At 42.4% G+C, this 27,142-nt stretch overlaps 1 protein-coding gene across 7 annotated transcripts in view; it reads left to right on the forward strand.

The window, feature by feature from the left end:
* Positions 1–27,142, forward strand: part of si:cabz01090165.1 (uncharacterized protein LOC100333421 homolog) — a 387,003-nt gene that overhangs the window by 39,312 nt on the left and 320,549 nt on the right. The window contains exon 1 of one of the 7 annotated variants that reach the window (XM_047391964.1): positions 20,229–20,253. The exons of the other annotated variants lie outside the window; for them this stretch is intronic. The gene's annotated coding sequence lies outside the window, so the exon portion shown is untranslated. Of the gene's footprint in view, positions 1–20,228; positions 20,254–27,142 lie in introns of those variants that run through there. 7 annotated transcript variants of the gene reach the window in all.

The following is a 27,142-nucleotide window of genomic DNA, read 5'->3' on the forward strand; positions in this document are numbered from 1 at the left end:
GATATGAAATACAGGAATTACACTGGCTGCGGTGGGAAAAACAGAGCAGAAGGTGAAGGAACACAGAGAAAATTGGATCCTGGGATGAAGTTGATAAATGGACGCCATAATGGAACAGGGGACTGAGACGGTGGAAAGACCAAAATAATTTAAGGAGAATATGGAAACAGAAGAAAAGATGATAGTCAGGAACCTGGAGAAGAGTGAAAGCAGGCAGGAGCCCTGTACTCACTGACTGTCTTTGTCTTGTTTTCATATTTGGACATGTTTACCTGTGTGGCTGGTCTTTCTCCAGCCTGAGTAGATAATCTGATGAGGTTCATTCAGACCTGGTTGTAGTGGAAGTAGTGGAAAATGACCTGCAGCCAGAGGCTCTGATTATTCCAGGATGGTGTGAGCTGCTGCTGTGTTTGTGGTGGAGAATGGAGGATGTGTTCAGGTCCAAGCCAAGGTCAGAATGGGTGTTTAATGCTTCTGATTACAGTTAGGATGCAGGAGCCAGGCAGGAACACCACCACACAGCGAGATGATGGGCACATTTCTGTTTTTACCAGCTGGAAGTACAGATTAAATTAAAAATACATTATATGTTAGTGATGTGATTTAGCAGGTTTGGTCTTCATGTACCAGATGGTTTTCAGGCACAGCATGGAAGAAGCTGCAGATGGCAACACAGTGGTAAGACATGAGTTACAGTTTGGTCTGGGGGTGAAGTCTCATGCATGAAGGTGGAGAAGGTTCTCTAATGAGGCTCAAGATTTATTGACCAATCAGGATCAGCCATGAGCTGCACACCTGAAGACAGGAGCAACTATGAGGTTGTGTTCGGTAAAGATATGACAGCCATCTTCTGACTGGAAGTAGATTCATGTTTTAGAGAGGTCTGATGGAGAATCTGTGGAATGAGATAAAAATTAGGGTGATGGTAAGGAGGCATGCGGACCAAATTATTCTTTTTGATGATTCTCCTGCGTTCTTTTGATATTTTTGGAAAACCGCCTGCCCGCTTCCCAGTCGGAAACAAACCTCCTGGTGGAATGAATAAGGAAGGAGGAAGTATAAATCTGACAGGATCTGAATCATTTAGGGTTTTACTGTAAGCTAGGGCAACATTAGAGATATTTTAGATGTTTCTCAGCTGAAAATCTGTCAGCTTGTGTCACGGGGTATATAGAGTACAGGAGGCTAATGAGACGTTAGGATTATGATGTGCTCCCATCTTACCAGCTTGGTCTCCATCTCTGCACCCTCAGTGTGGTTGTTTTTCTCCAACCTGACTTTAGTTTTCATCTCTTCTTCCTCTCATGTCCTCTCCTCTTCTTCAGTGCTTTGAATGCAGCACCAGCAGCCATTTTTCACCCTGAAACCTTCTGTTTTTTTTTCTGCTTTTTGAACTTTCACCTGCATCTCTCATCTGGCTTTCCCAGTTTGGTTTCCTGCCTCGTCAGGGTCTTTAGCTCTCGGCTCAAGTCTGTTCATGCTGTGCAGGCTGAAGCTGTGTGTCTGTGTTCAATGAAGCACCTAAATAACAAAACACTGAAATCCATCCTGCAACAGCTAAAGTCACAGCCAGTTATTTAACTGGGCTTCAACAGCTTTCAGGTCCCGGCTGACACTGAACAATGTGTTGAAAAAGTCCCATTTTAAACACAGAATAGAAGAAGTGAAATATTCCCTGCCTTTACCTAAAGCAGCACTTTTCATGTTTAAAATGTTGATATGAATGACATTTAGGACTTTTTTGTTGATGTCTTTTCAAACTTATGAAACAGGAGGAAGATCCTACCGTACACAGCTGACTGACAGCTCACAGCTCCTTGTGGGGAGTCTCCTTGGTCGGTTTTCCTGCTTTAAACCTGAGCCTTGATTTTATATGGTTTAGTTAAAGGTCCGAAGCAGAAGAATACTTTTAATCAACTACAGGTTCTCACATAGAGAACAAGCATGTTGCAGCCTTCTGGCCTGAAGAAGTCTTTCAGGTACTGCTGCCAGAAGAAGCTAAAGTCAGTCCTAATACTCTCTCAGGCTCTGCTCTCACCTGTACAAACAAACAGTTGTTTTTGCTGCATTTGGATGCGTCAGAATAACAGATAATCCTGATGACCGCTTTCCATGGATTTTCTTCTAAACTCTGCGTAGATCTGAATGGATCTGAGTGTTTCTGGTGAACACAAATGTGTGTGTGGAGGTCAGAGCGGACGTTCACGTTGACTGCTTTTTTTTACTGAACTAGAAGCCAGAGGAATGCTGCTACTCTTCATATCTTTAATGCATCATAGTTTGCTAAAAAAATTCATTGTTTACTGAAATTATTTCAAATAAAAATAAGTAGTTTAGATTTTTTTGCTCCCATTCAACAGTAACTACTCTGGAAGCATCACCATTCCCAACAAGGGGAGACCGTCACTGAGCAAGAGGCAGGACCATGTTTAGTCAGATGGGGCATCAGTTACTGTAGAATAATTCAATACACTGAAGAATATTTATTTAAATTGTAAAAAACCTCTGATGTTGGTTAAAAACCAACCAGTCATGTTCTCATACATTATCCGCCTGTTCCTGGGGGAAATTTTAGCTCGTTACACACTGGATTGGATTCCTGTTTATGTTTGCATGATGTGTCCAACTGGAAAATAATGTGGAAGTACTGTTCCTGTTGTACCACTGGCTGTAGGACTATGGATGTCATTTAGCAGCAGAGCTAACAGCTGCATATTTACACTGATGCTAAAGTCTGACATCACTAACTAAACTAAACTAAGTCTTACTGCAGTCACTGTGTCACTGTAGAACATCACATTCAGTGATGGTTAAAACATGACCAGTCTGTCCAGTATAGCTAGACACAGGCGGGGGACCAAATCAAACCCAATAAGCACGAGAAGAAATAAACAATATTAATCCGATCTAATCCTTGGGGCAGACAGTGAATCCTGAGTCAGGTTGAAAATGAAGCGGAGAAGTAGGAAATGAGAATGTGGCTGCAGAGTTTTAATGACATGTTCAGTAACAGCAGCATCAGGGATTACAGCTTCTACATTACAGCAGTACGACTTGATCTGCATCTCTGCAGCATTCTGAGGGACAGTGTCTCATTTTTCATTTCCTCTTGTTGGTCAAACACTCAAAAGGTGTGTTTTCAGTTGATTTTACTCCTCTGTAGGTCTGGATACATCATCGACGTCCTCTCCTGTCTTCACCTGCTGTGGAATCCTGGACTCTACTGACCCTGTTCATTTTAGGAAAACCCACATGATTTAGTTTAGGAACTTTTCTTCTGCAGTGGTCCGTCACCTTCTTAAAACGCCTTGATCCTTCGGTCTTCTCATGCTTTAGACCCATTTCCCATCTCTTTAGACCCATCTCTTTTTTTCTGCTCTCGGTGGAGGAGGACGCTTTTCTCTGTCTCTCGCAGCCCTCCCATATCTGCCCTCCTTCAGCTCTGTGTCTTGTCTTTTTTGGAGCCTCTTTTTGCATATCTTCCATATTCTTCCAAAATATGGATTTGGTCAGCTGGTCTCTCAATGCAATTGGTCAAATTTTCTCGACGAGAAGACTGGGGTCGGGAGAGCCCACTTGCCCGGACAGGACATTTTTCTCTGGATACACGATGGACTCCTGGCAGAAGTGGAGGATTGTGTGTCTGTCGATAATGTCAGTCGAGGATGTGGAAGATGTGTATATAATTGGATGTTTGATATCAGGATTTCTGCTTTTTGGAGTCAGCGGTTACCTGGCATATCGAGAAATTCGGAGAATGTCAGCAGCTGTTCTGGTTATTGTAAGGCTGCCTGGCATGTGTGATGGAATCTTCAGGGCGATCAGCACTCAGACTGAGATGTTACGTGAGCTGAATTGCAGACTGGATGTGATCCTTACACAGGATCGCAGGCAGGTTGCGGTTCCTGGACTCAGGGATGAAATGGGACAAATCTTGGAGAAAGTTGTTCGCTCGGATCTGGCGAAAGACCAGGAATTTGGCTGTTTGGATTTGCCTTTGAGAAGCACCAGCGAGACTCTCAAGGCTGACGGAAAATTAAGAGTCAGCCTAACCCAAATAATTATTGTTTTTCTAAATCTGGCTTCCCTGCACGGCCTTGATGGCTGGTTATCTTCAACCTCTCCTGGAAGTTATGTAAACATGACGCTCTGCTTCCTCTGCCCCCTCCCTTCCCTGAGGACATCTGTGGACCTGCTCAGAACTTTGTGGCCGGTTGATGAACATTCCAACGAACCATCAAGGACAATGGCCTCTGTGACAGTGCTTCATGGACTTACTTGCACACACTCACTTACACACACACACACATGCTCAAGATAAACATATGCATCCCCCACACCACCTTCAACGTTCCCGGCATGATGTTGTTTTGTCAACTTGTTGCTTCTTTGTTCTGAGGTTTTTTACAATCTCAAACTGTATCCTGTTAAGAATAAAGTGTGAAATATGATTTTTTCCCTCTACTTTCCTAATGTGGCCTCTTTTCTCATCTAACAAGGGCAGCGCCTGTGAGTGGGCAGCAAAGCCTCAGTGACCCGTCTTCCTTGTCTTGTGTCATGATGTATGTTTGGATGGGTTGTACTGGAATTCTAATTTCCCCTCGGGGATCAATAAAGTATCTTTGAATTGAATTGAATTGAATTTCCAATCTGAACTTTCTCTCCATAGTTTTAGATAAAAAACATTTTTTGCAAATTCAAGTATTTTTTAGAATAAAATTCTGCTTCAGTAAGGTAGAACCCATCTGGATTAAGAGCCGGACATGGTACTGACTCTGCTTTACTACAGTTTTATTACATTGTTCAGTCAGTTAAGTGAACTGTGTCTCCAGTGCTCCTGGACCTTAAAGCGACTTTCGATACTGTGGACCACCCTGTCCTCCTGTCTCGGTTACATGGCTATGGTGGTATTTGTAGTCCAGTTCTAAAGTGGTTCACCGCTTACCTGACTGACAGAACCTTTTCCGTCATGTTTAATGGCCTCTCCTCCTCTACTGCTCCTCTTTCCCGTGGGGTGCCACAAGGTTTTATTTTAGCCCCCCTGCTCTTTTCCTTGTGTATGTTGCCACTTGGATCAGTCATAACTCACCTTATTGGCAGAATGTCAAATTCCATTGCTATGCATTTGATTTTCAGATTTATCTGCCATTAAGGCCAGGATGTTCTCTCTTTGGCTGCATATCTGCAATCAAACGTTTTGATTCTAAATGAACAACAAACACAATGAATTTTATTTGTCGACCAAGCTGCTACTGATTCTGGAATTCTGACTGCTAAATTCAGTGACTGGGTCAAAAACCTGGGGGTCGTATTCAATAAGCATTTAAAATTTGACAAACAAATCACCTCTGTTGTCCTGTCTGGCTTTAATGACTTTTACCTTCTAAATAAGGTCAAGTCTTTTTAAACCTCTGTGACCTGGAGAAGGCTGTTCATGTTTTAATCAGTTCCAGAATCTGGCATGAGGAGCGGTGCCTCATGCCGGTGTCGGCCAGTCGTCCCTTAGAGCCCAGCGGCTCAGCTACTAACTCACACTCCTAATTGAGAAGACATAATGCCTGTTTTATCTTCACTACATTGGCTTCCTGTCTGTTTCAGAAAAGGTTTTAAACTTGGTTTTTAAAGGTCTTATCAGCCTTGTCGCCCCTTATTTATCGGTTATTGAGCTTTTCTGTTGGCACTAGGTTCTTGTCAGGTAATTTACTCACGGTTCTGCGGACAAAGTAGAGACGTTGGGGTGACGGAGCTTTTCCAGCAGCTGCACCTTGACTCTGGAACCAGCTCCTACAAGGTCTTCTATCTGCAGCTGAACTGAAAACTTTTTATTCAGGCTTTTAAGCTGATTTTTAATGTTTTCTTTTATCTCTGTGAGTTTTTTGAATGCTGATTTTGTTGAGATTGTTGGCCTCCAACATAGTAGATGTGGAAAGGACGAAATGATTGAAAATTACCGTTTTTAAAGGATGATTCAGTTTCTTTCCCCTTTGAGTAGTTTAGCCTTCTTTTGTGAGGCTTGGTCCAGATCCCTCTTAGCCTTTTCTGCTTGACCTTTGTTGCTCTGCAGGAACCCGGTGCCTCTCCATGGTTTCAGGCTGCCAGAACAAATGAGCCTTATCTGTTGTTTGTCTTTACAGACTTGGACAGACGAGCAGCAAAAATCTATACATTTGAGCAGATAAGTTCTATGTTTAGTTGTCAGGGTTTGACCTCCAGACGTGGAACATCCTTAATTTAATGCTGAATCCATCATAATAAAACAGCAAAATCTGAATTCATAAGAGGCAAATAAACATACAGGATGTTTGGTGAGTTCAAACACTGTTGGATCATCAGATGAAGGTTTCATCAGCTGGTTCAGTCATTCAAGAGCCATTTTACAGGTATGTTTTTGATGTAAAGGTGTTCAGTTTGAGGTTCAACTGAGGTCAGCTGGTGACCTTCATGTGCTGATGATTGTCAGCAATTACATTATGTCCTAACAATGCCTCTCACTTGTTAGCTGGGCTTTTATCTCTACACAAAATCTTAATTTTGTATTTTTATATTGGTAACAAAACCAGTGTTTGAGTAGTGATGCAGTTTTATTCATATTTAGTGACACCTCTGGTAAAGATGTGTTAATAATTCATCATATTTTATTGCAGCAACGTAATTTCACCCTGAAACTTTCAGAAACATCTAACATTTAATTTGATTACATTTATTAATTAGGAACGTTTGTTGCTACAACAACTGGCTCCTATAACAAGTCCTGAACATATTTAATGTCACTGTGAAATGAAGATGTTATGACTTGCGAGATATAGGACCCCAGAATGCAGACGAGCAGGCAGCGTGATGGTAAGTGAAAAAAGGTTTAATAACAAAAACTCACTCTCAACAGGAGGCAGGAGGCAGGAACAAAACAAACAGGCAGGCAAGACAGGCATGGCATGATCAAAAAAACAAGACTTGGTTTGAGAATGTTTCTGCGACGGCTAACTGAACAGGTGTGTATATATGGAGTGAAAACCATGTGGAGCAAGGAGACAGATTAACTTTGAGCAGGTGAACCGAATAAACTTAATTGACAGACAGAACAAAACGTGGCTGCCGCAAAAACAGAAACTCTAATATACAAACAAAACCAAACTTGACAAAACATGAACAAGACTAAAACATGACCAGAAAAATAATAAACAAAAGCATGATTCAAAACTTGAGCTGTGAAAAACATATAAGGAAAAAACCGGAAACCAAAAAACCCCAAATCATAACAGAAGAACTATATAACCTATGAACTATTGTTTAAATGACTAAATATGAGATGTCCGACTGCAAGTGAATGCAGCGCATAATGATCTCTTATGTCTGGCCAGTGGAGGGCATAGAGGACAGTGGACCTCTCTGATGATTGTTGCTACACAGGCCCAATATTTAGAATCTAAACCCAGAGAATATCTGTGGTCTTATGAAACATCTAGATGAGGTCCAAGAAAACATTGCTAAACATCGTTGCTCTGGAACCACACCTTCAGTCCAGACCATTTTTTCCTTTCCTTCATTGCCTTTTGATTAATTATGCTGCGTTCAGACAATAAAATACATCCATGAAGAGCATGAAAAAAATCTAATTTCTACTAAAATGCAGTGACTACAAAGAGTGACACAGAGGGAGAGGTCAGTATATATGTTTTTATTGCTGCTGGAGAGGATGACTGTTCTGGTTGTCCAGAGTAGAGCTGCATTAGATCCTTGGTGCTTTACAGTGTTTCAGTGAAAGACCAAAAAAGTCATTATCACTGAGATAACTGCAGATGGCTTCAAAGGCCATTTTATTCACAAACAGGAAACCTAACTATACTAATAGTTTAATACTGTCATGCTATTCATTTATACCAGGAGGCATTTCTTCCCTTCGTAATGAGATCATGTAGGAAGCTACAGGAAAAAGTGCTGCATCTTAGCAGGACCACAGAACTACACTGCATTGAATACGCCTCACAGAGTGGTCCACCATTTTTCTGCCGTGGCAGTGGGTCAGCACTTTCTAATTCTTCACAACCTAATATGGTCAGAAATGTTTGACACGTTATTCTTTGTTTTTCATATAAAACACAAATTGTGTTACTTAGAGCTTAATCATTTACCAAGAATTTAAGAACCTGCTTTGGAAAAATTCAATAGATAACCAGTTTTTGCTGAAACTTTACTGATCGTTTTGGAACCCCTTGATGATATGTTTTTCTGCTCTTTCAAAGTACATCTCAGACTCACTGTTGGACATTGGTTTTTAATTGCATTCATGCAGGGATTTAGTGAACATGTGTGTGTGTGTGTGTGTGTGTGTGTGTGTGTGTGTGTGTGTGTGAAACGAAGCACACTTCTGAACAGCATCTGTTCACGACTTTGAATAATTAAACTATTTATTTAGGTGAAGAAATCACTTGGTTCCTGCTGTTCGTCTGTGTTCGTTCACACAGCAGCTCATGTTGTTAGTAACCGTGGCCATGACTCACCAGATAATCCTGATCGGGTCAAAGGTGATCGCTCATGTAGGCACAAAAACAGAGACGCTTACAGAGTGACGTACAGAAGGTGGAGTCTGTAGGACCAGCACATTCAGAAACCCTCACCTGTCCTCAGAGGCGGCTCATTGTTATAGGATTCCTCTGGGGTTCTGCCTCTGCAGAAACATCATGTCAGATCATTTCCTCCATGTTGTGCAAAGGCACACATGGAAAAACTCACACAATTATGTCTTATTATTGTTTCATTTTTCACTTTTTAATCATCATTTCTTGCTGTCTTGGAGAAACGTTTGAAAGCCAAACCTCAGCAACAGCTCTGCAAGGTTTATTCTGCAGTTGAACTTTTTGTAATGGTTTGCAAAATGTATCCAATAAATATTCTGCTCCATGTAGCTGTTCCTGTGTTAAAGAGTGCAGACCATGCAGTCTGGCATAGAGGTGAGATGTTTTGCACCAATCCACCAGCCAACCTCAGATCTTCTCACTGAGAGACTGAACCAAGTGTAAACCTCTCTGAGCATCAAACATTGTTCTGTAAATGTAAAGAATACCGGCCCGTTTCCTCTCTGCTCATGAAAACAGCCAGAACGCTGGAAGTTTTGTGTGTTCAGTAATTTTTTTATAACTAATACGAATAATGTTCACATACATCATGAAGTTAAACTTATTACTTTCATGATTTTTATATTTCTTACAGAGCAACAGTGGACTTTATCTGAGTGATATAGCTATTTTTTTTATTAAATTTAATTTATTTCAGTTTCAGAAACAGTCTTGTGTAAGTTTTAAGTTTGCCAACATACTCTTTGACCTTTTAATGTAGGAAAATCATAATAAAATCATAATTTTACAGTAAATTAAAATCAAATGACCCTTGGCTGCTGTCCTACATGTTTCCCACTTTGCAAAAACCCTTTTTACTTCTTATATGAATGGACTGAAGGTAGTTTGGTGAAGGTCAGATAACCCTTCCTGCCTGGTGGGTGGCAACCATTGCTTCTCTAAGGTTATTGCTGATGTCCTTCCACATCGTTGTGGTTTATTCATCATGAATTTATATAGGTTCAGTAAATGATGACAGTGTGGACCCTGTCGTTAGTTAGAAGAACTGTAGAAGCTGCTGAAGTCCAGATCATTTCATTTCAGTTTCCAGAACCTTGAAGATTCATGAAATATAATTTTTATGTTAATATATAACAGTTTCACTGCATACAGTATCCGCTACTGAAATGTAAATCATGTTGAAAAGTTGGGTTTTAACTCAGAATCATCTCCTCCGCTGTTGGATTTACAGCTTGGAGACTCAAACCATGTTGATATCTGCAGATAAACTTCATATTTCTAAAAACAACAGTCAGCTGCTCTGTGCTGTTTAATCAGAGAAATATAGACATTTATAAAGTGTATCCGTTCTGATTTGCATTATGCTATAAACAATTAACCATCTAATATCCAGATAATATGGTGCATGAAGCGGCAGGGAGGCAGCAGCGTTGTTTGTCTTGCTAATGGTGGTGGGTCTGTTTTCTGAGCTCTGGGTTCTGAGCTGTGAAAGCAGAGATTCAGCAGCTTCCCAACAACAACAAAGACTCAAATATAATTTCCCAGCTTGTTCTGTGGGTTCACACAAAGGGAGTGTTTTCAGCTTGACAATCCAAAACATGCTAAGATGTGGTAGAAAAGGGAAAAGTGAACAACCAGCAGGTGCTGGGAAACATTCACTGATTGACTGATGGATAGAAAGTACCGCGATGCCAAATCAGGTAAACCAGTTTATCCATTTACCAACAGCTGCTAATCCCACAGCGAGGTGGAGCAGCGCCACAAAACCCGAGCAAAGATCAATAATCTGCCAGCAAGCAGAGCGATCTGACAACCCAACAACACCTCAGTCGGCACACAGAGGCCCGGCCCAGCCGGAGGAGGACAATAACAAAAGCTCCACAAACACAACCTGAGGTCAACCAGAACAAACATCTGAAAGTCAGACAATATCCACCAAATAGAGAACAGGAACCAGTTCAGAATATTCAGAACCGAACCAAGCAAGACCAGCCCAGAGGAAACATCATGTCCTAAAGAGAATGATTTCAGATTTATTTCTTCTTCACTAAAACATCTGCATCTTAGATCAGCTTTGGTCTCCTCCAACATGGAGGAGTCATGTTCCACTTTCTGGGTGATTCATGATGCATCTCTCAGTAGATTCTGCCACCTGAGCTGTGGATCTTTGCAGCTCCTCCAGAGTTACCATGGTCACCTTGGCAGTTCTCTGATTAATGCTCTCCATGTCCAGCCTGTCAGTTTAAGTGGACATTCATACCTTGGTAGGTCTGCAGGTGGTCCTTCTTGTCTCCGTGTTCATTTAGACATTCATGCACGTTTCCTTCCACGTCACATTTCTGGACGACTTAGTGTTGCTCTGGGGTTGGAACAGGGCTAGATGGCAACATGTTTTTAGGGTGTGAATACGTTTAACGGCTCTGCTTGGTCGGAATTTCAGTCCATGCAGAGTTGCACCATCATCTCCATTTAGATGCACTTTCCTCTCAGCTCCGAGCTGTTTGTTCTAACAATCGTTAAACAAACCTTCAGCCTCTGTAGCTCAGTATCTTGCTGCTAATCCAATCTGTTCTGGCAAATGTGGCTTGGCCCGAATCTTAAAAGCTCTGCTGTGATTTATTTACCACTTTGTTATCTGGTCATGCTTGTTTCTGTGGCTTCTGCTGTCAGGCTTTTAATGTGGTGGAGACGGATGTTCATCGGTGGTCAGTGTGAAACACGCTGTGATGTTTCTGTGTGATAGCTGGACAGCATTGGTTCTGGGTGTGTGCAGCAGGATGTCTTCAGCTTGGTGGAGCTGAGCAGGTGTAGCATGCAGACATGGATTAGCTGGGTGTGTCTTCTCCATCTCTCGCTCAGGCTTGGCCATTAGCATCTGCATGGCCTTCGCCTCCCATTCTCTCCACACACAGAGCGACTTTGATGTGAATTAACCCAGCAGACTGCAGTGAAAGAGGCCTTTAACAGGAAGAGGAGAGATGAGTGGTGTATCCTCCACTGTCTCCATTTTGTGGATTCTCCACACTCTGCTGCTGCAGCATCACCCTGTTGTTCTCCTTCCCTCTTATCCCACCCCCTTATCTCAGTTCTTCTCTGTGTTCCAGTTAAAATCGATGCTCTGGGATGGAAACACTTCCTCCCTCAGCTGGTGTGAGGACAATAGTAGCTTGTATAAAAACAGGCGGGGGCGTTGCTGTTCCTCTGCTTTCTGGTTGCCTTCCTACAGGATGGATGCTGAGGAAACATCTGATGTCCAGGCAGGATGGATTCATCCTGAGCTCTGCCCTTCTGCACAAAGAGCTCTACGTGGCTGAGGACCAACTTACATGATCAACTCCCTCTGCAACTGTAATCCTTTTAAAACATTGCACTTACTTACTGCCAGCTTAGTGAAGGTCCTTCACAACAGCTGTGGGAGGATCAGAGATGCAGCAAGGCAACATTATGTCTCAGAGCTCTGGAACCGCTGCCTGCCCAAACTAGTGCAGCTGCTTCACTAGTTTTCATGAAAGCTTTTGATCAGCAGAACTTAACAATCTGAACCTTTGAATTCTTCAGGTTAAACCCGAGCCCCCACCCCGTCCACAATAACACATGCTGGTGTTGTGTTTGCTCCTCTCACTTACCCCAAACTATGGAGATTTAGATGATTAAAAGCTGTGTGGTAGATCAGGGAGCAACCTGAGCTCCCATTGTTCCGGGGCTGCCCAAGAGTCTCCTCCCAGAAAACCTCCAAAGGAAGTCATCCTTTCGAGGAGCAGCAGCTCTTCTCTGAGCTCCTCCTGGATGATGGAAGGACATGGGCTCCTCCAAAGAAGAAGCTCATTTCAAGTAGTGGCACCTGGGACCTTATAACAGGAAGAAACCTCCATTAGAATCAGAACAAGTATTTACACCCAGCTTAGGGCTGAGAGGACAGGAAGGAGGCAAAGATCCTCCAAGAACTACAAGAATAGAAGAGCTCAGATACCTGGCGCCTAAGATGGAAGGAGAACAATGTAACAGGGAGGCAACAAGCGGTCAGTAGCAACCTAACTTTGTTAGATAGTTCATGATCTCATTATTTAGATAAAGTTGCACAAAAGTTCTGCAGAACAGTGATTAAACAGAACCAAGAAAAATGAATGAGCGTATTGGAACAAACAGAACAATGTCAACTGTTTCGTTAAATGCAATGAAATACTGCATGAAATAAATATTATTATATTAAAATATCATCTGATATTAAACTGAATGGGAATCACTAGAAGCATCGTCTCACATCTAAGCAGCTCTCATATGTGAACTCAAGCTGTTCCACAAAGTAGGAGCAGGAAATTCAGAGGAACATCTGGAAGCATCTATAGCTTGTGTTTGTTTCACATCAGGGCTTAATATGAAACGTATTGGTGTGAAACATCCTGACAGGTAGGGGTGGCCTTTTATCTTAATGTTTATCGTCAACATTTTCTTATCATGATACAAATTTGGATGGAAAATTTCAATTCATGACGTTTGAAAACGCGAGAAAAAATTAGTTGGAATTTAGACTTTTACTCCATTCTGCACTGTTTGTTCCACGAGTGCATCGGTAAATTAGAAAAGCTGATTAAATGCAGCCGCTGTGTGTTGATTACCCTGTAGCTGGTATCCCAAAGGAGCCGGGCTAAAATGGGAAGATGTTTGTGGTTCTGCCTGCGGTGACTTCCAGGCTCAGCCACAAAGTCACCAACAAAGAAGTTAGAACATAAATATTGTGATAGGGTTTTAGGTCCATATCGCTCAGCCCTGCTGCCAGGAGTACCATAAAAACCAATAAAGAGTTGAAATCAACCAGTACTGAATGGAAAACCAGCACTGGCTTTCTATGGTGCTGTTGGTGGTTCCAGGGACTTGGGTTGCAGCCAGATTCTGTTCCAGCTGCATGAAAGAAAAATATTGCTAAATATGATAAGTACTGGCAGTGTGGTCGCCCCGCCCCGCCCTGCCCTGCCCCTCCTCCACACCCGTTTTCTTCATGTTTTCCCTTCATCTGATCTTCCTCGTCTTTGTCCATCCTGTCTTCTCCTCCCTTCGGTCCTCGGATGATCCTTTCCAAACAAGCCAAGCTGGTATTTGAAGAGTGAAATGACTTAATGACTGGATGAAAAGTGAGCGCTGAGTCATATCTTGTGAATCAGGTGGATGAGTCACTCATGTTTAATGAGAGGGAGCAGTGCCATTCCTGCCTCTTCATCACTAATGGCCCTGCTCTCATTTTCTCTTTAACCCTCCTCACCCCTCATTCACCTTCTCTCTCCAGGTTCCTCTCAGCATGGGGTGACTTTCTGCCATTTTTCACATCTCCTCCCTCCTCCCTGTTATTTCTTGAAGCTGTAACATTTTATTTTGTAGTCTTATAGAGAAAATATACAATACCTCTTTTGGATTTTACTTATGCACAACTATTGACTAATATGCACACGTTTCCATCTTTACATACACATTGTTTTTGACAGCGTTCTTACCCCATAACTGGTTCTCTAAGCAAAGATACATGAAAACCTTCAAAATAAATCTGGTTTTATTGCAGCAGCAGATTCTCACACTGACAAATGGAGAATAATCCAACCTTGAACTGAAGAACATTTATTCAGTGGGGAGTTGCTCACCCCTACCCCCTTTATGCCAACAGACCACTCTTTTTCTCCTGTAACATTTCAGAACCAGAATCAACTTTATTGGCTAAGGGATCATGCTTCACCTTCCATCGCTCAAATCATAAATCAACATCAGTCCAAACAATGACCACGGTGTGGAAAAACTCTTCAATAAGGTCAAGGAGCATGACGTACATGTGTGTGTTTTATTTTAATGTATTTAAAAGATGGAAGGCAGGCTGTGATGGTCCAAATATGCTCCTTCCAGCAGAGTAGCTGGCTACTCAGGCTGTGAGGTGTTCATGGTGTCCATCAGAGAGACAGCCTGTCTCTGTGGAGGCTGGTTTCCGCTAACAGTGCTCTGTAGCGCCACCTGAAGGTAAAAGTCTAAACAGTTTGTGTGCAAGGTGTGTGGGGTCTGCAGAGATGTTAGCTTTTCCTGACCCTTGACCTGTATAAGTCCTGGATGGAGGGAAGGTCAGCCCTGATGATTCTCTTTGCAGACCTGATTGGTTGTTACAGTCTGGACCTGTCCTCTTTGGTGGACGAACCAAACCACACTGAGATGGATGAAGACAGAACAGACTGAATGATGGCAGTAGAGAAGATGACCAGCAGCTCCTGTGGAAGGTTAGGTTCGACATCTTCTTTAGAAAAAACACTGTAAAAATATATATTTTTTTATTTTCCACCTTTTTATATTTATATTTCAAATGTCTTCATGGAGAGAAAAGTTGAACCAAAGTCAAAATCCTTGTTTGTGTCACAAACTTGGCAAATAAATCTGGTTCTGAAATAAAGAAGGTTAACCAGTAATATGAGCAACCTGTCTACCATGAATTAAACTGTAGATTAGCAGATTAACTCCTGGGAAACAAAGACAACTGTATGATTATTAAATCAAGTCATGTCTGTCTCTATAGAGGTAGAGTCAGCAGACAGAATGTTGCAGATCCAAAACCCTGAGGTAAAAAAAGAAGAAGGATCCAGAGTCAAAAGCCACAGAATTAAAGGGAGAATATGACAGAGGAGGTGGCAGCAGCACAAAAGACCAATAATGTGGCTCAGTGAGACGGATAAAGAGCTCTTTGTGTGTTTGTATTTTGGTGGTTGGGGGTTGGATCTGCTATGTGTGAGACGGCTCAGTTTACCCACAGGGCTGAGAGGCTGAATGGAGCTGTGTGGTATTGTGCCTCTGGCTAATCTTCTTCTGTCCTCAGTCTGCACCAGAGTTAGATCTGAAACCCATTACACCAACACTATTTAAGATTTTACCATCTAACCTAAGGATAGGTTGCTGTTTGTTCTCATTATGCAGCATTAATTAAATTGTTCATGTGTTTATTATGTGAATGTCTTGCTTCTAATGCAACTTGGAGCCGTGTGTGACCATAACATGGCCATCTTTATGAGGCCAATCAGCAGCAAGCAGAGCTCCGCAGTGAAGAAGAAGTAAAATCATGCAGTTTTTTTTACTAATAAAAATCTGAATAGTGTGGCATGCATTTACAGGTCCTTCTCAAAATATTAGCATATTTTGATAAAGTTCATTATTTTCCATAATGTCATGATGAAAATTTAACATTCATATATTTTAGATTCATTGCACACTAACTGAAATATTTCAGGTCTTTTATTGTCTTAATACAGATGATTTTGGCATACAGCTCATGAAAACCCAAAATTCCTATCTCACAAAATTAGCATATCATTAAAAGGGTCTCTAAACGAGCTATGAACCTAATCATCTGAATCAACGAGTTAACTCTAAACACCTGCAAAAGATTCCTGAGGCCTTTAAAACTCCCAGCCTGGTTCATCACTCAAAACCCCAATCATGGGTAAGACTGCCGACCTGACTGCTGTCCAGAAGGCCACTATTGACACCCTCAAGCAAGAGGGTAAGACACAGAAAGAAATTTTTGAACGAATAGGCTGTTCCCAGAGTGCCGTATCAAGGCACCTCAGTGGGAAGTCTGTGGGAAGGAAAAAGTGTGGCAGAAAACGCTGCACAACGAGAAGAGGTGACCGGACCCTGAGGAAGATTGTGGAGAAGGGCCGATTCCAGACCTTGGGGGACCTGCGGAAGCAGTGGACTGAGTCTGGAGTAGAAACATCCAGAGCCACCGTGCACAGGCGTGTGAAGGAAATGGGCTACAGGTGCCGCATTCCCCAGGTCAAGCCACTTTTGAACCAGAAACAGCGGCAGAAGCGCCTGACCTGGGCTACAGAGAAGCAGCACTGGACTGTTGCTCAGTGGTCCAAAGTACTTTTTTCGGATGAAAGCAAATTCTGCATGTTATTCGGAAATCAAGGTGCCAGAGTCTGGAGGAAGACTGGGGACAAGGAAATGCCAAAATGCCAGAAGTCCAGTGTCAAGTACCCACAGTCAGTGATGGTCTGGGGTGCCGTGTCAGCTGCTGGTGTTGGTCCACTGTGTTTTATCAAGGGCAGGGTCAATGCAGCTAGCTATCATGAGATTTTGGAGCACTTCATGCTTCCATCTGCTGAAAAGCTTTATGGAGATGAAGATTTCATTTTTCAGCACGACCTAGCACCTGCTCACAGTGCCAAAACCACTGGTAAATGGTTTACTGACCATGGTATCACTGTGCTCAATTGGCCTGCCAACTCTCCTGACCTGAACCCCATAGAGAATCTGTGGGATATTGTGAAGAGAACGTTGAGAGACTCAAGACCAAACACTCTGGATGAGCTAAAGGCCGCTATCGAAGCATCCTGGGCCTCCATAAGACCTCAGCAGTGCCACAGGCTGATTGCCTCCATGCCACGCCGCATTGAAGCAGTCATTTCTGCCAAAGGATTCCCGACCAAGTATTGAGTGCATAACTGTACATGATTATTTGAAGGTTGACGTTTTTTGTATTAAAAACACTTTTCTTTTATTGGTCGGATGAAATATGCTAATTTTGTGAGATAGGAATTTTGGGTTTTCATGAGCTGTATGCTAAAATCATCAGTATTAAGACAATAAAAGAACTGAAATATTTCAGTTAGTGTGCAATGAATCTAAAATATATGAATGTTAAATTTTCATCATTACATTATGGAAAATAATGAACTTTATCACAATATGCTAATATTTTGAGAAGGACCTGTATATTTAGCTCTCAGAATCATTGTTTCACGGACTTTCTCTACAATCTATTATTATTATTTATTATTAGTTATTATGTTTATGTGTTCTTCTGTTAGCCTGCTACTCTGCTGTGGAGACACTTTGATTTATAGACTGAGGTGCAATAAAGGATTATTCTATTCTATTCTATTCTATTCTATTCTATTCTATTCTATTCTATTCTATTCTATTCTGCTCCATAGTGTTGGCAAAAAAACGTTCGGTTCTTGCCTCCACCTTCTCCTATGTTTGCTGAGTCTCCTACATGGTTTTTGGTTTCTGGATTTCTTTCTGACACTCTTCCATAAAGATCAGATTTGTGGAGTCCACGACTGATCGTTTTCCTGTGGACAGATTCTCCCACCTAGGCTGTGGATCTCGGCAGCTCCTCCAGAGTTGTTAAAGCTACAGTAAGACTCAGACTAAATCACACACAGATGGACTCTGGTTACTGATCCCAGGTCTGCAGAAGGCAAGGACAGGATTTTATTTAGGGGTATCAGTGTACAGGGATTATATCAGTTTCCTTCCACTCAGACATAAAATCCTATGAAAATTCATCGAAGTTTAATGAGGTAAAATGTGGAAAATTAAATGTAGGAATAGTTTCTGTTTTAAAATATAATAATCTCTTTGTTGGTTGGTTTTCCTCTCTTGGACTCCTTTCTGTTATCTGTCGTCTTTCTTGCTCTCTTCGATTTGCTGATAATTTTTCTGTTTTCTTGATCCACAGTATAGAATGAATACTAAGCAACCTGACATAAAACCTTCCTTTAGTCTCTCTGCTTCTTCTCTCTGCTCCATTGTGATCCAAACAAGCTCTGCTTCACATCAAAGTGAACATTTGGCACCAGCTACAAATCACACGTTTGATATCCTCTGTTAGTATTACCACAGAGTTTGATCTTGTCTAGTGCTGCAAAGAGCCGTGGCGTAACTGGCAGAGCAGAGCAGTGAATATGGTAATCCTGTCAGCACGCTGTGGATGATTGTAACGCGCTCCAACTGTGACCAGATCTGCTGTTGTGGAGGATAAAAGTATCATATTGCAAACCAGAAGAGCACATTTCACACCAGCTGTCAGCCCGTTGCTGCTTTGGTTTCCATCGGTCAGGGCGTTCGCTGGTTTCCTCCCTGGAAGAAGTTCTTCTCAGTTCACATGAAAAAAGGTCCAGCAGAAAGAAGAGCAGCTAAATTGATGTTTTTATGGTTGGTGGTCATGATCTTGTTTCACAGCTACAGCTCAGGCCAGGTGTCTTCATACACTCATAAGCTAAATGCATTTTTTGAAGTGAGATATTGTGGATTTTCTCCAATCTGTCCTGAAGAGCCGGTGTTCAGAGCAAGAAGGCCCTGGGTTCCAGTCCCAGCTGGAGCCAGTCTGTGTGGAGATGGCATGTTCTCCTAATGCATGAGTAGGTTGCCTCTGGGTTCTCCAGCTTCCTGCCACAGTTTAAAATCAGGCATGTTAGGTTAGTTGGCCACTTTTTAAACCAGAGTGTCAGAACCAATGTCCAAGCAGGCTGTCAGAGAAGGTGCGAACAGTGCAGAGACCTTTGAACTGGAGACAAGACCACAGAGCATGACGCTTGTCTGGTATCCAGTTGTATTAAGTTCAGGTTGTATTAGGTGCTGCATGGCATGTGCTGTCATCAGAGCCTGCAGAAGAAATAATTTAGATCAGAACCTTTAATGAATCATTCAAGACTAATTGGAAGTATTAACGGATTAACACCATCATCACAGCAGTTATTGATTTGACCTCATTGATAGAATCCAGTCAGGATCATTTTAAACAAACATGTTCACCAATTTAATCATCTTTAGATATTTGAGCAGCAGGTGGATTTAAATCCTCCTTAGTTTAAATTCTTTGTGATAAAATAAAATCGAGATATTTGTTTTTGTCTTTGTCTCTCCGTCTCTGTCACTGTCATTGTTTCTGTTTCTGTCTCTCGATGACTCAAAGTTTTACATATTTAATCTGAACAATAGAGAACTGAATTAGGAAAATCTCAACCAGGAAGGTTTGGCCCGCAGAAACAGACTGTTGGTTCTATTGTTTTTGCCTTCGGGCTCATTGTGTCATGTGATCATTTTCACAGAGAAGCAGGAAGAATAGGGAGATCCGACTGTGTTGGGGTGCAGCTGTTGCTTAGGGATCCTGGTGAGGTTGGAGCGGGGAGAGGATGTGTTAATAAGAGCATCCAGATCCTGCAGTAAGCAGGAGGATTTAAGTTGCTCCAGCTGAGATGCATTCAGGCCAAGTCAGTCATGTTGGGCCTCGGGTGCCTTAAATGCAGTCGTCCTGCCAGCCAGCGACAAACACAAGAAACAATGATAAGCTAATACAAGGAGAAGCTGCAGTCCTGATTAGCTCTTCTTCTTTTAATATAACGCTGGTCTGGAACAAACCACAGGCACTAAACTAACTGTATTTCAGTCCTTCAGCACCAAGATTCTAGCCGGGTTCTGCTATATGAATCAAAGCCAGATTGAAGTATTTCCTGCTGGAACGACCAGTTTTATATTGTAAAATACCCTAAAGGACTACGGTACTGTATATATTTCACACAGCTACCAACTAAATCCATCCAATGATCCAGAATCAGGTACAAAATCAGATCCAATGAAGTCGGAACGTTGTGTAAAATGTAGATAAAAACAGAATACAGAGATTTAAAAGTCTTGTTCAACCAAAATGAATAGAATGAATGAACTGAATCCATTACAAAGACAAAATGTTTAATGTTCAAACTGAAACTTTAATATTATATTTTTTTTGTAATTATTCCCTCGTTTTGCAGCAGACTGGCTGATAGTTACGGACCCACTGAGACAGAACCCTTGATGGAGACAACAGTCCTGTGTCGTGACCTTGTTCTCCCATCAGGCTGCAGAGAATGGCAGCCATGTGTAACAGGTATTTTAATTAGCCACATGCTTGTTATTAGCTGTGGTAATTAGCCACGCGGAGCTGGAGGAAGGCAGCTGTAAACAGTTCATTAGAAATATGTTTTCATTCACGATGTTTGCAAACAGAAGTAAATATGCCTATGTAGAGAACAGAGAAAACATGCAGAAGAATGGTCAAAGACTAGTTAGTTTCTGGTAATCAGCTAGTTCGCTGTTTGGTTTGCTTCGTGCAAATATGCAAGAAGAGTGAAATCATCTCATCGTCATTGTAACTAATTTCACGGGAGGAAGATGGTGGTGTGGCTGTTCGCTTAGAGCAGCGATCCATTTTTCTGCCTCCACTTCAACACTTTATGTTCAGAAACTCTCTTCTCTCAGGACTTTGTTCTGCTCAGAGACAGAAGGTGGGTCAGTAGAGACGCAGAGGTACAAGCTTTGATTAGTTCACAGGTAGAAAAGGAAACTTTATCTGGGCCTTATCTGCTCATCAGGATAGAGCAGAGGTGGAACACTGTATGCAACATTAGGTTAAAAGATGGGCTACAAAGCATTCTGAATGTCTGGCAAGGTCAAGGTCAAATATATGTCAGTCAGTCAGTCATTTTCTATACCACTTCATCCATAGTGGGTCGCAGGGAGCTGGTGTCTATCTCCAGCAGTCTATGGGCGGGAGGCGGGGTACATCCTGGACAGGCCGCCAATCCTCAAATATATGTATGTATGACAATTCCCAAAAATGTAGTACACACAGAAACCACAAACACACAACAGTGTATTTAGATACTCAGCACACAAATATGACCAGAATGAACATTAATAAAAGTGATAAAAGTTAGAATAAAAATAATACATATACACAATACAGAATTCTTAATTAATTATTAATACCAGGTGTTTTGGTTCCTCTCTGAGGCGCCCGTGTCTGGTCAATATATCTGCAGCTGTTCTGTTTCTGGCCTCAGAGGGTCTCTAGAGAACATTAGAGAACAACCAGCATCATGGAGACCAAAGAAACCAGCAGACAGGTCAAGGAGGAAGGTCTCGAGAAGTTTAAAGGTTCTACAACAAACTTTGAACATCTCACAGAGCTCTGTTCAATCCATCATCTGACCATAAAGAGAGAATAGACCACCTGCAGACCTACCAAGACATGGAGGTCCACCTAAACTGACAGGATGGACATGGAGAGCAATAATCAGAGAACTGCCAAGATGACCATGGTAACTCTGGAGGAGCTGCAAAGATCCACAGCTCAGGCGGTAGAATCTGTCCACAAGATTAATATTAACCACAAAGGAAACGCAGCAAACATGTGGAAGAATGTTCTCTGCTCAGAAGAGACCAAAACTAATCTTATAAACTTTGTGTGTGGAGGAAAACTATCACTGCACATCCCCATGAACACACCATCGACACAGTAAAATAGGGTGGTGGCAGCATCATGCTGTGGGGACAGGGAAGCTGGTCAGAAATGATGGAAGAGGGATGGAGCTAAATCTAGGACAATCCTGGAAGAAAATGTGCTAGATGCTGCAGAAGACCTGAAACTGGGGTGGAGGTTCACCTTCCAGCAGGACAACCACCCTGAACATACGGCCAGAGATACACTGGATGGTTTAGATCAAAGCATACATGGCCCATTTAAAGTCCATATCTAAATCCAACTGAGAATTTCTGGCAACATTTGAAAACTGATGTTCACAGATGTTTTCCATCCAGTCTAACTGAGTTTGAGATGCTTTATTAAGAAGAATGGAGAAAACCTTCAGTCTGTAGACGTTCAAAGCTGGTGGAGATGAACTCTAAAAGACTTGCAGCCAGAGGTGGTTCTACAGAGTTCTGACTCAGTGGGGCTCAATACAGGTCCTTCTCAAAAAATTAGCATATTGTGATGAAGTTCATTATTTTCTATAATGTAATGATGAAAATTTAACATTCATATATTTTAGATTCATTGCACACTAACTGAAATATTTCAGGTCTTTTATTGTCTTAATACGGATGATTTTGGCATACAGCTCATGAAAACCCAAAATTCCTATCTCACAAAATTAGCATATTTCATCCGACCAATAAAAGAAAAGTGTTTTTAATACAAAAAACGTCAACCTTCAAATAATCATGTACAGTTATGCACTCAATACTTGGTTGGGAATCCTTTGGCAGAAATGACTGCTTCAATGCGGCGTGGCATGGAGGCAATCAGCCTGTGGCACTGCTGAGGTCTTATGGAGGCCCAGGATGCTTCGATAGCGGCCTTTAGCTCATCCAGAGTGTTGGGTCTTGAGTCTCTCAACGTTCTCTTCACAATATCCCACAGATTCTCTATGGGGTTCAGGTCAGGAGAGTTGGCAGGCCAATTGAGCACAGTGATACCATGGTCAGTAAACCATTTACCAGTGGTTTTGGCACTGTGAGCAGGTGCCAGGTCCTGCTGAAAAATGAAATCTTCATCTCCATAAAGCTTTTCAGCAGATGGAAGCATGAAGTGCTCCAAAATCTCCTGATAGCTAGCTGCATTGACCCTGCCCTTGATAAAACACAGTGGACCAACACCAGCAGCTGACACGGCACCCCAGACCATCACTGACTGTGGGTACTTGACACTGGACTTCTGGCATTTTGGCATTTCCTTCTCCCCAGTCTTCCTCCAGACTCTGGCACCTTGATTTCTGAATGACATGCAGAATTTGCTTTCATCCGAAAAAAGTACTTTGGACCACTGAGCAACAGTCCAGTGCTGCTTCTCTGTAGCCCAGGTCAGGCGCTTCTGCTGCTGTTTCTGGTTCAAAAGTGGCTTGACCTGGGGAATGCGGCACCTGTAGCCCATTTCCTGCACACGCCTGTGCACGGTGGCTCTGGATGTTTCTACTCCAGACTCAGTCCACTGGTTCCGCAGGTCCCCCAAGGTCTGGAATAGGCCCTTCTCCACAATTTTCCTCAGGGTCCGGTCACCTCTTCTCGTTGTGCAGCGTTTTCTGCCACACTTTTTCCTTCCCACAGACTTCCCACTGAGGTGCCTTGATACAGCACTCTGGGAACAGCCTATTCGTTCAGAAATTTATTTCTGTGTCTTACCCTCTTGCTTGAGGGTGTCAATAGTGGCCTTCTGGACAGCAGTCAGGTCGGCAGTCTTACCCATGATTGGGGTTTTGAGTGATGAACCAGGCTGGGAGTTTTAAAGGCCTCAGGAATCTTTTGCAGGTGTTTAGAGTTAACTTGTTGATTCAGATGATTAGGTTCATAGCTCGTTTAGAGACCCTTTTAATGATATGCTAATTTTGTGAGATAGGAATTTTGGGTTTTCATGAGCTGTATGCCACAATCATCCGTATTAAGACAATAAAAGACCTGAAATATTTCAGTTAGTGTGCAATGAATCTAAAATATATGAATGTAAAATTTTCATCATGACATTATGGAAAATAATGAACTTTATCACAATATGCTCATTTTTTGAGAAGGACCTGTATATATGCACATCACACTGATCAGATTTCATATGTGTAAACAATAATAATGCATAATGTTCCTTCTACTGAACAACTATGCACTAGTTTGTGTTGACCTATCAGCAAAACCCTCTAAACACTGAGCTCTGTGGGTGTGATTACTTTATAAGACAGTGTAAATTTGCATTGATGAAGAATCTGGTGGGTAACGCGTCTTCTTCCTCCTTACTAACAATCATAGATGAATACAGCTTGGAATTTAGGACAGACCTTCTGCATTGGTACAGAGCAGCAGTGCAGGCAGGAAATTATGCAGCCCAAACTGTCCCAAATCCCCTAAACCTGGAGACTTAAAAGAGAAACTTAGAAATATTCATGCCTCAGAGCTAACCGACAAACATCACTGCAACCACACCTTCCATTCAGCTAGCAAAGCTCCATTAGTTTATAGCAGCAAAGCAAGGTCTCCAGCAGGCAATGATTCCAGCCAGAACACCATACCTGTGGTGGACCAGGAGCTCCTCTATATAAACCTTTTGGATCAGCTGCTTTTGCTGTTAGAGTTCAGTCTTTGTGAAGAAATCCAGAACTTCTGTCACCCAAACTGTCATTCTCTTTTAAGTGCAATTGATTTTTAAGTTGCTGCAGTTGACTTTTCAGGCCTCTTGTGGCCTTTTCCCCCATGCTGCATATGTGACCTGACAGGAACATGCCTGAACATGGCTATGTGTTCTTCAGGCAGAAGACTTTATCTGTTCCCAAAGTGCAGCTGAAAACTAGTGGTGACAGTCAAAGCCCCAAAGCCATGAAGGGAGCTGCCTGGGGAGATCAGGTCAACAGAGTCAGTGACCTCTTTTAAATTGTTTCTGATTCCATTTTTGTTTTTATCAAATTTCATTCAACAGCAGCAAAAAAGGCCAGTTTTTCATGCATTTTCTGTTTGTTTTACCTTCAGAAATGTGAGGACATATTAAAGGGCAGCTTTTCTTTTTCAGTTGTGTCCAGGCTTGTAACTCATAATAGTCATGAATTATTTCTGCATCAAAAATCAAGAAACATAAGGAAAACAGTGAATAATGTTGCTTAGAACATAGTCAGGAGCTCCTGAAGATCAGTGAGTGGTCAAACAGAACACAGAACCGGGTATCTGCAGCCTTCAAGTCTAAAAAAAAACAAAACATTCTGGCTCTGCTGCCCTTCTGACCAGCAACGTTACTTTGGTCTGAACTGTTGTGCACCAGAACATTTCTCCCATCGGCTGTGTCACCACAATCCCTTATACTTTAGAGCCATGGTGTAATTGCACATCTCTCTTTTCTCCACATCAGTCTCTGCCTCACTCATCAGGGTTTAACTGCACTACAGTAATGTATAGTTAAGCCCAAAGTATTCATACCCCTGGTAGATTTGGATTTCTTTTTATTCAGTCAAGAAGTCTGATTTCTGATAGGACAGTCCATCCAGAGTAGGAGACAGTCCAGTCCATCTGCAGTTGGGTTCCAGAGTCCCAGTCTTGCATGGAGGTGAGTCATATCAAGTCGGTAAGGACACAACAACCCACAAGTCTGGCCAGAATTAGAATGCCTTGATACCCTTGGCTATAGTCCCGCTCATGCTGGACCCAAACTCAACTCCTCTCCCAGCAGGCGGTGGGCCCGCCGACGAGCTGAAGCCAGGAACAGCAAACCCCCAGGGTTACACGGGTTCTGAAACTTCTCCACTGCATCAAGGTTCTGATTCTGTGGAGAAGAGCAATAGAGGTTTATGTTTTGGAGGTCGGGAACCTAAAAGACTCTATTTGTGTCAAAAAATACCTTTTTAAAATTACTCCTCTGCTTCAGAAGAGCGTAGACATGTTGACTAGGACTTGATCACATGTCGCACTTTAAAATCTTTTGGGGTTCTGGCTCTAAAAGGATATTTTCCTCATGAAAACGTGCTAACAGAGCGAAGAAGGGTCGTCGTTATGTCGCTTGACTCTTTTCAGCCAGCCTTTGTGTTTGTTTCTTCGTTTGTTTGTTTGTTGTTAAAATTGAGCTTCTCCTTCAGATCACCACCCTCTGCTCTCCATCTGATCTGGCCCCAACTTCCTCCCGCTTTCTAATCTGTTCTGCACACAATGCATGTGTGTTTTATGTTCAGGCTTAAAACAATAGAGGCTCCGTGGCACACAGGTGCATGAGTGAGATATATATATATGTTGACGAAAGAAGCGATTGCGCTGAGGGGATGGAGACGTGGCTGGACAAAAAGAGAAGACTCCTGAATGATTCATGATGAAGAGATGGCCGCATTCAGCACAGAAAACAATCACATGTGGATTCATGAATGCATGAGTGCTTCCGAAACACACTTAGCCTGAACCGTACACACACCAGCACACTCACACACAGGGGGCAACAGCCACACACACCGCTTACCATGATCTGACACACACACACACTCACACACACACACACACACATCATGCTCAGTTGAACAGACTGGACGTCCGCTTCGGGAGTTCTGCAGCTCTTTGTGTGTGTCAGTGGACTGTCATGGAGTTGGGACAGGACATCCTGCGGTGGACTTGTCGTGTCACAGGGAATGAGTGGGAGGGTGCTACGTGCAGAGAGGGAGCAGATAAGCAGAAGCAATAAGCTGGGAGAGACAAAAGGGCCAGGACGGATGGAGAACGGGAGCGCTGTGTTGTGTGCCTGCGTGGGATGAATGTATACTCACAAGCTTTCAGCTCAGTTAAAAATTCATCAGCATTTGTAGAAAATGGATGAAATAGAATTTTTATTCATGTGGGAATCTTTTCCTTGTTTTCAGCAGACCTTACAGAGTAGCCACCAGGAGGTTAATTGGTTCCCAGGTTTTATGACCATTAACCAACATGTCACTCTGTCCAGTGTTGGGATTTAGAGTTTGATTTTGAAATGTTTTACTGGATTCTCACAGCAGGGAAGTCCTGGGTTCAACCCTTTCTGTTGCACATTTCCCTCCTACCATGTGAAGCATGAATGTTTCGTTGACCAGAAACTAGCCCCAGTGTATAGGTGTGAGTGTGTGTTTGCCCTGTGTGTCTCTGTGGAAACTCTGTGTGTCCTGTCCAGGTAGTAACCAACATCATCCAGGGAATGGATACATGTATGGACAAAAAAACATTTCAGTGCGGTTTTTCTCTCAGATTCAGTAGAGCATCAGAAACTAAGTTTTTGCCAGTTTTTACAGAAAAATGTCTTATTATTGTGTGTAAAACAGTTTCAGAGTGAATGAGTGACTCAAATTTTTTTCTCCATTTGTCACTGGCACTGTCTAGTTGCTGGATGAGCCTGATCTTTATTATTTGTTGACTGGGATGGTGAGTGGTCTGCCGGCCTGGCATGGTGGTGGGATCCTTGGTATGGCTGTGGTTGGTGAGGGAGATGTTGTTGTATGGATCCAGTGTGTTTGGAGGTT

This window comes from Girardinichthys multiradiatus, chromosome 18 (assembly GCF_021462225.1).
Source record: "Girardinichthys multiradiatus isolate DD_20200921_A chromosome 18, DD_fGirMul_XY1, whole genome shotgun sequence".
Lineage (NCBI taxonomy): Eukaryota > Metazoa > Chordata > Actinopteri > Cyprinodontiformes > Goodeidae > Girardinichthys > Girardinichthys multiradiatus.